The sequence below is a fragment of the Podarcis erhardii genome, assembly GCF_964252035.2.
Source record: "Podarcis erhardii genome assembly, chromosome: 2".
NCBI lineage: Eukaryota > Metazoa > Chordata > Lepidosauria > Squamata > Lacertidae > Podarcis > Podarcis erhardii.
In genome coordinates this window covers 107,464,915-107,475,863 of record NC_138498.1, presented here as the reverse complement: position 1 = coordinate 107,475,863, position 10,949 = coordinate 107,464,915, and the positions used below count along the sequence as shown (strand labels likewise).

At 49.1% G+C, this 10,949-nt stretch overlaps 1 protein-coding gene across 3 annotated transcripts in view; it reads left to right on the top strand.

Moving 5' to 3' along the window:
• Positions 1-426: 426 nt before the first annotated feature.
• The window catches only part of BRPF1 (bromodomain and PHD finger containing 1), a 36,424-nt gene continuing 25,901 nt past the window's right edge, over positions 427-10,949 (top strand). For 2 of the 3 annotated variants that reach the window (XM_081852356.1, XM_081852354.1), the window contains exons 1-2: positions 427-623; positions 4,582-4,680. The gene's annotated coding sequence lies outside the window, so the exon portion shown is untranslated. The remainder of the gene's footprint in view (positions 624-4,581; positions 4,681-10,949) is intronic. The other variant, XM_081852355.1, reaches the window with a different exon arrangement.

Sequence of the window (10,949 nt, the reverse complement as noted above, 5' to 3'; positions counted from 1 at the left end):
ATTTGAGACGGCCGTTGTGCATGCACAGACGACAGCTTCCTTTGTGCAGTGCATCCCAAACACCTGAAAGCAAGCCTGGTGGGCGTGGTTTGGAGTAAATGGCCAAACTGGGACCCATGCTGGGCCAAATTTGGCCCATGGGCTTGGGGGAGGGGTCCTACCCTAGGTTGACCCATTGGCCTGACTGTAAAAGGCAGCACCTTATGTTCTAGCTAAGAACAGGCTAGAGTGACAAAGAGCTGTCTCTTCTTGTTCTAGAGAAACCTCAGTTTGTGGGGAAGGAGGATGATTCACATAGAGAAAGACAGTCTGATCCTACATTTGCCTGGCATTAGTCACCACCACCAAAATGGCTACTTTCAGTTAGAAACAGGACATTCCGCCTTAGCGTCATTGTGACGAGGGTACCTTGGTTCCATGGCAACTGGTGTAAGCAGAAAATGAAGACCTCTGGGCGAATATAGGAAGTGGCCAAACGCTCAAACACAAATGTTAAGAATGGCCAGCAAGGCTGCTTTTAGGAACTAACAAGGAATTTCTAGAGCTGCCCAGCTACAGCCGCCTAGAAAAGTGTTCCTTAAAGAGATACCCAAGGTGAAAGAGAGTTCATAGATTTCTCCCAGGTCAGTCCTGAGTTCGCCTAAATTTCTGTATTTCCCAACAAAATAAGTTTGTTTCTCTGCTCTTTTTTGACCCTAGCCATGGTGGAAATTCAGGACAGCCTTTAGGCGGCTATCCTACACATTCACCTTGGAGCAAGCAGCCTTTAACTAAATAGGACTAACTTCTGAGTAGGCCTTCATAGGATTGTACTATTAGTATATTTGTAATAAATGATTGGCAACGTCTCCTAAATCTTCGCGTACGTAAATAAACAGGGGTGCACAGCTATATACACATACTGTATTTTTCGCTCTATAAGACGGAACAGACCACAAGATGCACCTAATTTTTGGAGGAGGAAAACAAGAAATAAAATAATCTGAATCTCAGAAGCCAGAACAGCAAGAGGGATTGCTACGCAGTGAAAGCAGCAATCCCTCTTGCTGTTCTGGCTTCTGGGATAGCTGTGCAGCCTGCATTCGCTCCATAAGACGCACACACATTTCCCCTTACTTTTTAGGAGGGAAAAAGTGAGGCTTATAGAGCAAAAAATACGGCAGGTCGGCTTGTTGTCTAATCTAGGTTGACTGGGCCTCACCTCTTAGCAACTACAACCTGGTTTGCACGTAACATTAAACCCTGGTTTAAATCAACCTTAGTGAGTGAGTTAGTCTTACATCCGAATCCAGGCCATGGTTTATTAATTATAGTTTGTTAAGGAAAATAAGAACAAAGAAATGTAGAATTGGAGGGACCACTAAGATCATCTAATCCAACCCCCTGCAATGAAAGAAAAAATTCCCCAGTGTGGGCTTGCACTCACAACCCTGGAATCCAGAGTCTTAAGCTCTACCAACTGAGCTATCCCAGAAGCTTGTTGTTGGCTTACTTGATCTTAGCTATGGGTTTATATGTGAACCTGGACTATGCCACACCAGGCAAATACAGTTTTATGCTTCCTGTGACACAGCAGGACAACTCACATTTCAGATTCTCAGGATGGCCCCGTTCCGTGGACGTTGTTCCTTAACCATGATCATTCCTAAGAACAGATCCCAGAAGCAAAACCAGTCCTGCAGCAACATCAAGAGTGACAAAACAACCGTGGGCTTCCTGCTTGCTTGCTTGCTAGCTCCCCGAAGCCATCTGGCTGAGCTCTGAAGAAACAGGAAGCTGCAGTAGATGGGCCTTTTGGTCTGATGCAGGAGGGCTGTTCTTATGTTCCTACATAATGGAGGCATAAGCATTTGTCAAGAATGAGTTGACCAGTGAAGACAAACTCTAGGGGGGGAGAGAGTATTTTGTCAAGCGAAATACTCCCCTCTGAAGAGTATTTTCAGCGACCAATCTCAAGTCCTCAGCCTTTGGGTCAAGATATGCTCGAAATGGTAAATAAACAGCTTGCCTCAGCTCACAGCCTCCACCATGGCTTTATTAAAAAACATCATGTAATAATTATAGATTCTTTCCTTAAGGTTCTGTGATTAATGGGAGTAATTGACTCACTAAGAGGCCCCTGATGTAACAGCAGGCTCCAAGACTAGGCAGCTCAAATGAAGATCAGGTTGTTTTTCCTACTTTTGCTGACATGGAAATAGGAAGATTTATTTTTTTTTGCAGCACTTGAGTGACGATACAAGATTTTATTACTTATTTTTTTCTTAGGAACATAGGAATGCTTTATTCTGAGTCAGGTCACCATTGGTCCAGCAATTACCTACATGGTTTGGCTCCAGGTCTCCGAGATTTCAGACAGCGGAATGCCAGTCACTGAACCTGGAGCCCGCTCCCCCCCCCCATGTACAGTGGTGCCTCGCAAGATGAAATTAATCCGTTCCGCGAGTCTCTTCGTCTTGCGGTTTTTTTCGTCTTGCGAAGCACAGCTATTAGCGGCTTAGCGGCTATTAGTGGCTTAGCGGCTTTAAGAAAAAGGAAACAAACTCGCAAGAACTCGCAAGAACTTGCGAAGCAAGCCCATAGGGAAATTCGTCTTGCGGAACGACTCAAAAAACGGAAAACTCTTTCGTCTTGCGTGTTTTTCGTCTTGCGAGGCAGTCGTCTTGCAAGGTACCACTGTATACAAAACATGAAATCACCACCCATTATGAGATCCCCAATTAACACACTGTCAGGAAACAACAATAGACTCTGCTGCAAACAAAATAAGAGGCTGCTCGATCGGGCCAATGGCCCATCTTAGCACAGCATCCTGTTGTCACAGTGGTCACCCAGGTCCCTGTAGGAAACCCACAAGACCCAAGCACAAGAGCCCTTTCCCGTCCTGTGGTTTCCAGCAACTGACATTCAGAAGCATTGCAGCCCAAGACCAATGAGGCAGAGCATAATCATCACGGCTAGTAGCCATTGATAGCTTCCCACCCCCCGCCCCCAAATTTGTCCATTCCTCTCTTAAAGGTAAAGGGGACCCCTGACCATTAGGTCCAGTCATGGCCGACTCTGGGGTTGCGGCGCTCATCTTGCTTTATTGGCTGAGGGAGCCAGCGTACAGCTTCCGGGTCATGTGGCCAGCATGACTAAGCCGCTTCTGGCGAACCAGAGCAGTGCACGGAAACGCCGTTTACCTTCCCGCCGGAGCGGTACCTATTTATCTACTTGCACTTTGACGTGCTTTCGAACTGCTAGGTTGGCAGAAGCAGGGACAGAGCAGCGGGAGCTCACCCCGTCGCAGGGATTCGAACCACCGACCTTCTGACCGGCAAGTCCTAGGCTCTGTGGTTAAACCCACAGCGCCACCTGCGTCCCTCTCTTAGTCACTGACTCCTGTGGGAGCAGGTCCCGTGGTTCAGTTACACGCTGCTGAAATGTAAACAAAATATAAAGTTTTCCCCAAGGCCAAAGATGCCTCTTGTAAATATCAGTAACTTGTTGTTGTTGTTTGTTTGTTTGTTTGTTTATTATTTATACCCCGCCCATCCTGCTGGGTTTCCCCAGCTACTCTGGGTGGCTTCCAACCAAATATTAAAAACAATACAGCATCAGACATTAAAAACTTACCTAAGCAGGGCCGCCTTCAGTTGTCTTTTAAAGGTAAAATAGTTGTTTATTGCCTTGACATCTGCTGGGCAGGCGCCACTATCGAGAAGGCCCTCTGACTGGTTCCCTGTAACCTCACTTCTCACAGCGAGGGAACCGCCAGAAGAAGGCCCTCGGCACTGGACCTCAGTGCTAGACGATGGGGGTGGAGATGCTCCTTCAGGTATACTGGACTTCAGGTATACTGGACCGAGGCTGTTTAGAGCTTTAAAGGTTAGCACCAACACTTTGAATTGTGCTCGGAAACGTACTGGGAGCCAATGAAGATCCAGTTATATGGTCTTGGCGGCCACTCCCAGTCACCAGTCTAGCTGCCGCATTCTGGAAGCAGCCTAAGCAAACAGAAATTATTTATTGGACAGTAGACAGCCCATGAATTTATATGAATTATATGGATTTGTATAAAAGTGTACAAAAGAGATAAAGGGACAAAACTGGGTTTCTTCCTATTTTTATTGGTTAGTTTCTTTGAGGTATGTTGATTGCCTGACCTTTAAATATTTTGGTGGGACTTCGCAGGGTGTGTTCTGCTTGGTTTAGCCATGTTTTGGCTGGAGACAGTTATCATTTGAATTAATTTTTTTGGTTTATAATTTAGAATACTCCTTTAAACATCCTTAAAATATCAGTGACTTCCCTTCTTCTCTTTCCATGGTTCATTTTGCATATCATAAATCCCTGCATATTTTACATAAACTACAGTTCTTACCCGATACGGGTAGTTTGGACTAAATGAGCCCAAAATATTTAGAATACCCTCTAACAGAAGTGGCTTTAGAAAAGAGTAGGTACGTTCATGTCCCACACTGAAGCAGCAAGGCTGAATGACAAGGCCTCACCCAACACCATGATTCTATAAAGGACAGGTCTATCGATGACCACTACCCATGAGAATAATATTGTTTCTCCTGTGTCGGTTTTTAGACTGCAAGCTCCTCAGGGCAGGGACCTATCCTCGCGTAATCTGGCAAGTGAATGGACACCAATACCACTATATACAGCGCCAGAAAGGGAGTATCAGAGGTAAGCTGCCTCTGATTTCAAGATACTAGGGACTAACGCCTGAGGGTTAGCTGGTTTCATCAGCCTCAGTGGTGATGAGAGCAAGCCCTGAGCTCAGTGGACTTTGATGCTAAGCTCCTTCCAGATTCCATGATTATTCACATTTTCTTTATCCCCTGGATTTTGTTCACTCAACAGCTTGAGGCAGAGAAAGATCCTGTGGTTCCTGGCTACCAATTTTTATTTTTATTTTGTTTATTGCATCCTGCATCTCAGAAGAATAATCTTCCACCCTCATTACATCACTTGTGTCAAAGTGTTGTTTCTTTTGAAGTTGCTGTTTTAAATCTCAGATGTACAGCTTCTTTGACTTGCGGTCTCTCTCTAGAGAAAGACAAGATTATAATGAAAAGCTGGCAGCTGGCAACAGAGGTACATCTGCTACCTTTTCCATCTCAGGGAGGCCCTTTCCCGCTTGGGGCCCTAGCAGCAAATGCACCCAGGGTTAGCTGATGTCACAGCGCCACCTCTCGGCCATTTTACTTTCGGCGGTTCCTTGGGTTTTAAAATCAGAATCTGTTTTTTATTTTTTAAGGAATACGTGTTCCTGTTTTTATGGGCCTGGGATAGTTTAATGCCTTTAAATTGGCCCCTTAAAAGCTCTTAATTGTCATTTCATGTTCACAGGGATTGAACAGCAGTGAAAGGTCAGCTCACTGCCTCTCCCGGTATGCCCCACGGAGGACCTTAAGGTCCATAAATAGCAACACCCTAGAGGTCCCGGGCCCTAAGGAAGTCAGATTAGCCTCAACCAGAGCCAGGGCCTTTTCAACACTGGCGGAACGCTCTGCCTCATGAGACCAGGGCCCTGCAGGATCTAATTTCTTTCCACAGCGCCTGTAAGACAGAGTTGTTCCGCCTGGCCTTTGGCTTGGAATCAACTTGATCCCCTTGCCCTCTTTACTTTTTCCTTTCTCTTTCTGTGATGGAACTCCTATTTGGGAACTTCCCTGGCTTTTTTCTGGCCCACGTAAGACCAGTCTGGATAGTTGGCCTTGGTGAAGATTTGACATTTTCATCCCCAAAAAGTTTTTTATTTCAGTTTCTACTGAAATGAGGCTGCATTTTAATGTTGTTTTTAAGTTGTATTGTAATCGTTTATATACCTGGTGTTAGCCACCCTGAGCCCGGTCTTGGCTGGGGAGGGCAGGGTATAAATAATAATAATAATAATAATAATAATAATAATAATAATAATATACCCAATGGTTGACTATACTCTGCAGGCAAGCGCCTTGTCAGAAGGCCTAGCCTGCAAAATGTGGGAATGAGGCCTTTAGTGTTGCTGCACAGCAGCCTTGGGAATCCCCTTCTCCTGATTCATAGGCAGGCCTAGTCTCTGCTAACTTTTCAGCACTTCCACTTTCAAACAGGCTTTCAAGTTGGGAATATTGGAAGTCTGATTTTACAAACCTTTCGATTAGTTGAAGGAGCTGTCTATTTAAAGTTCCAGAAATGAGATGCTAGCCGCTGCTTGTAAACTGTTAACGACTGGGGGGGGACGGGACAATCTCCTTTGTTAGAGGAACTGAAAAGAAATAGGTTACTTTGGGGGGAAGGGTTATATAAAAAAAAATTATAATAAATTTAAGGGAGGAAGCAGAACTCAAAGACGCTTTTTGGAATGCTGGTATAATTACATACAATATTGGAATGAAAAAACATTAATCACCAAAAGGTTGAAAACAATGCTATGTTGAAATAAATGAGGGATTCTTCTAAAATTATTTTGAAAAAGCTGGTGTTTTACCTTCCCTGCCTCCTCTTAACTCCCCCTGACTGCACGTATTTTATTTAACAATAGCAATAAGAGCAGCAATGTGCACGTGGAACTTAAAACTACAATCCTGCACACCAAGGGTGAGGGACCTCAGGCCTGGAGGCTCTCAAGGCCTCTCTCTCTAGCCCCCAAAGGTCTCCCCACATCTCACTCCTCACTGGCTTTCCTCCCTACCCAGACAGTGCACTGAGCTTCTGCTGGATGGAGATGGGTGTATAAACTTGAAGCTTTTGCATGGCTGGAATGTAGCCCACTGTACAGAGGCAACAGTCAATTACATTTCCCCACTCACTTTTCACCTTTGAACCTGCCACTGGCATGTCCTTCCCCACCCAGAAGGTTGCCTTTGTTATGAGAAAAAACTGCTCCTTTTCCCTTATGGGAATAGAGTCCTTTTGTAGGTTCTCTATCCGTAGGAGAAAAATAACAGAGACCAACCAGAGAATATTGAGAAGCAAAGCAGCTAGTAAGCCTGATCTTTGTTAACTGTTGCAACAGGGTGCTCCCACACACTCAGAGGGAAGGAGGGACCCAGAACAAAGGTGTGCTCACCCTTATATGGTTGTTGTTGTTTAGTCATGTCCGACTCTTCGTGACCCCATGGACCAGAGCACGCCAGGCATGCCTGTCTTCCACTGCCTCCCGCAGTTTGGTCAAACTCATGCTGGTAGCTTCGAGAACACTGTCCAACCATCTCGTCCTTAGTCGTCCCCTTCTCCTTGTGCCCTCCATCTTTCCCAACATCAGGGTCTTTTCCAGGGAGTCTTCTCTTCTCATGAGGTGGCCAAAATATTGGAGCCTCAGCTTCAGGATCTGCCCTTATATAGACTTTTTAAATTGCCCATCATTCATACATACATACATACATCATACATACATCACAGGGGGTGTTCTAAAACAGATTCCTGAATGTGTTGTTTATCTCCTGTCTGCCATTTACCTGATTGCATTATCTGGCTTTTGGCCATTCTTTTGTTATTATAACTACTTAATTCCTGAATCCAGGTCACAGGTCACAGGCTCACCCTATTCACGCCTTAAATGTGCTCTTAAGGCAGAGAGACAATGGGGAGATTTCCCATTTCCTTCAACCTTGCAGAGAAATATTTGAGGTCATTTTGGAAGAGAGAAAATGGTTTCAAGACTTTTCTGTCACACAATGCACAGTAAAAGTATGGACCCACAGAATGCAGTGATGGCCACCCATTTGGATGGCTTTAAAAGAGGAATAGATAAGTTCATGGAGAGCAGGCTCTCAGTGGCCACGGAAGCGTTTCTGGGTACCAGTTGTTGGAAACTGCAGGAGGGACATGTTTTTGTGCTCGGGTCCTGCTTGCAGGTTTTCACAGGCATTTGGGCGCAGGCCTTTTGTTGAAGGTGCAGGCCTTTTTATGGTGGGGGGGAGAACCTCAGTTTGCTATGTATTTTATTGATTTGGGGGCTGCTCCTCTCTGCACCAGGGACGCGGGTGGCGCTGTGGGTTAAACCACAGAGCCTAGGACTTGCCGATCAGAAGGTTCGAATCGCGACGGGGTGAGCTCCCGTTGTTCAGTCCCTGCTCCTGCCAACCTAGCAGTCCGAAAGCACGCCAGTGCAAGTAGATAAATAGGTACCACTCCGGTGGGAAGGTAAACGGAGTTTCCGTGCGCTGCTCTGGTTCGCCAGAAGCGGCTTAGTCATGCTGGCCACATGACCCGGAAGCTATACGCCAGCTCCCTCGGCCTATAGAGCGAGATGAGCACCACAACCCCAGAGTCGGCCACGACTGGACCTAATGGTCAGGGGTCCCTCTCTGCACCTCCTTGGCTACACCCATGTCTGGGTGGCCATGGTGAGAACAGGATGCTAGACTGCATATATGGACCGCAGGCCTGATCCAAGAAGCCTTTCTTATGTTCTTATGATCCGGACTAAGAAAAAGAACGACCTGGCTGCATTTTAAGCTAGCGATAGGGCCTACTTCTGCACACTCTATGAGAACTGAGCCTAGGTTCATATGTTGCCTCTGCCAGCCCCTGCATGAATACCTGCATAACAGTCACCTTTCTTGCAAAGCAGCGCACGGGAACTTATGGTCTTCCCATGACAGCAGGCTGGGGCAACTGCGGTCCCCTAGATGTTGCTGGATTTCAGCTCCAGCCGGCATAGCCAGTGACGGAAGTTGCAGCTCAGCAACCCGTTTCCCTATCCCTGCTCAAAAGCAATGATGGTGAGCACCAGCAGTATTATTATTGTCGTGGAAAGCGACATTTGCTATTGTTACACATCCCTGAATGAATGGCTAACACCTAGAAGGTCTTCCAGGCCGGAAGCTTTGCGCCTCTCGTTTTATAATTTCCCTTTGGAGCCTCAGCAGCAACCTCTCCTCTCTTTTCCTGGGGAAAGCTGTCAAGACAGAGAGGGGGCTCCACTCCCCAGCCCCCTACTCCTGCCTGGATGCCCTGGGAGTTGGGGTGTGGTGTGGTGGGGGGTGTAAGAAAGTCCCAGTCCAAACCCCCGTGGCACGGAAACGGGGCTCCCCCTCCTCCTCCTCCTCCCGGAGCTGGACCGGAGAGGGACCCAGGAGTCCTGAGCGGGAGACCCCTCCACGCTCCCCCCCCCTTCACTCTCGACTACAGCACAGCCTTGACATTGGCGGCAGCAGATTCGCCCACGGCCGCCGGCCGGGAAGTCTGACCTTGCAAATTGGAAGACGACGGTGGGGGGGGTGGAAACACCGGGGTGCGTGTGCGGCGAGGCGGGGGGGGATCGGCAGGTGCCCCCCACATACACAAACACGGCGGGCGAGCTGGGTGGCGAAAGTGCGGTTGCCAAGGAGCGGCTTTACCCAGCGGGGCCTCCCCGCGCAGGAGCTGCTGCTGCCGCCGCCGCCGCCGCCGGAGCCTCCTCCTCCTTCTCCATTGTCCGGGCCGGGCCGGGCTGGGCCCATGGGCCCTGCCGCCACGAGAGCCGCCCAGCAGCCGCCCAGCAGCCGCGGGCGGGGGGCCTGAGGCCGAGCGCGGTGAGAGAGCCTGCGGGCGGGGAGGAGGGGGGGAGCCGCGAGCGGCGAGGGGAAGCCGCCCGGCAGGCAGGCAGGCAGGCGGGCGGGAGGACGGGCGGGCGGGCTTCTCCCGCGGAAACAGCGAGGAAACGGGGGCTGCCGCTGCTTCTGCGTGGGTCTCTGTGTGCCTTGCAAAGCGGGGGAGAAGGCGGCGGGCAAAGCATTGCCGGGCAGGCTGGCATTTCCTCCGATATCCCCCCCCCACCGCTCCTGCCCCGCCAACCCACAAGCCGCCGCCTTCTCCTGCCCCACATCCGACCCACACTCCCCCCCCCCACACACCTCCGATGCATGCAGGAAGTGCGCGCGCGTGGGAATGAGAGAGAGAGAGAGCGCGCGCTTGACAGCCCCCTCTCCCTACCATTGCAGCAGGTATCCGTGCAGCCCCCCCCCCCAGGGGTGATGGGTTTGCTGTGAGCCGCCCTGAGATCTACGGGCGAAGGGCGGTCTACAAATCCAGCACATCAGAATAAGAATAATAATAATAATGGGAGCAGCGTTGTTGTCCAGCAACATCTAGGGAGGGCAGCAGCTCTCCCTTTCTTTAGTGCCCACTGGGACAATGTGCCCAACAGCAGGGCAGCAGGGGATGTGGCATGCAGACTTCTCTGTGCCCCCCCCCCCCGCCGCTCTCTCACCAGCACCATGAAGATAGAGAGAAACGCCTTGGAGGTGGCTTGACAGCTGCTTTGCCCAAGTTGCCCCCTCCCATAACAGCTGCTGCCTTGCTGTTGGGGGAGGTGGCATGGGGTTTGCATGAACCAAGGGCACGAGTCTGCTCTTTTGCCCTGCCCACCTATGCTTTAAGATGCCACAAAGGTAAAGAAGGTCCGGGGAGCGAAAGGTGGGTAGCCTGATGGCCGCCACCCGTTGCCTTCCTGGTACACCACAGGGTTACTTGGACAAAGGTGGTGGCATACTGGGTTGCCGTCTTTCTCTGCCTTCTCTGCTACCCACTCATTCTCCCATTATCTCTCTGTGGCAGAGGGTGCCTTGGAGATAGGGAAGGTGGTGTGTGATGGGAGCAGCTTCATGGCCACCTGCCCTCCCTCGTTCTTCTCCTGTAGTTATCGTTCTCCTTATCGCTGCTGGCACAGCGTGGGGTGAGAGAGGTAATGTAAGGTTTGCAGTGTGTAAAGCAAGGTCAAGCCTCTCTATCTGCTTTCCTATCCTTTCTGTGCTAATTCTTCTTCCTTGCTCCTTGCTCCTTGCTCCAAGCAGAGGATGCCGCAGGTGAGAAAGACAAAGTGGGAGTTATCAGGGCCAAAAGGTGTGTTGGGCTGATTGGCGTCCTTCAGTGTTCTCTTTCAGCCCTTTTCTGTTTATTCCTGGTGCTACAACAACAGCACGTGCACAAACAAACACAGAGTGTACTACTAAAGGGAAAGAGCAGTTGGGGGATATTGTTTT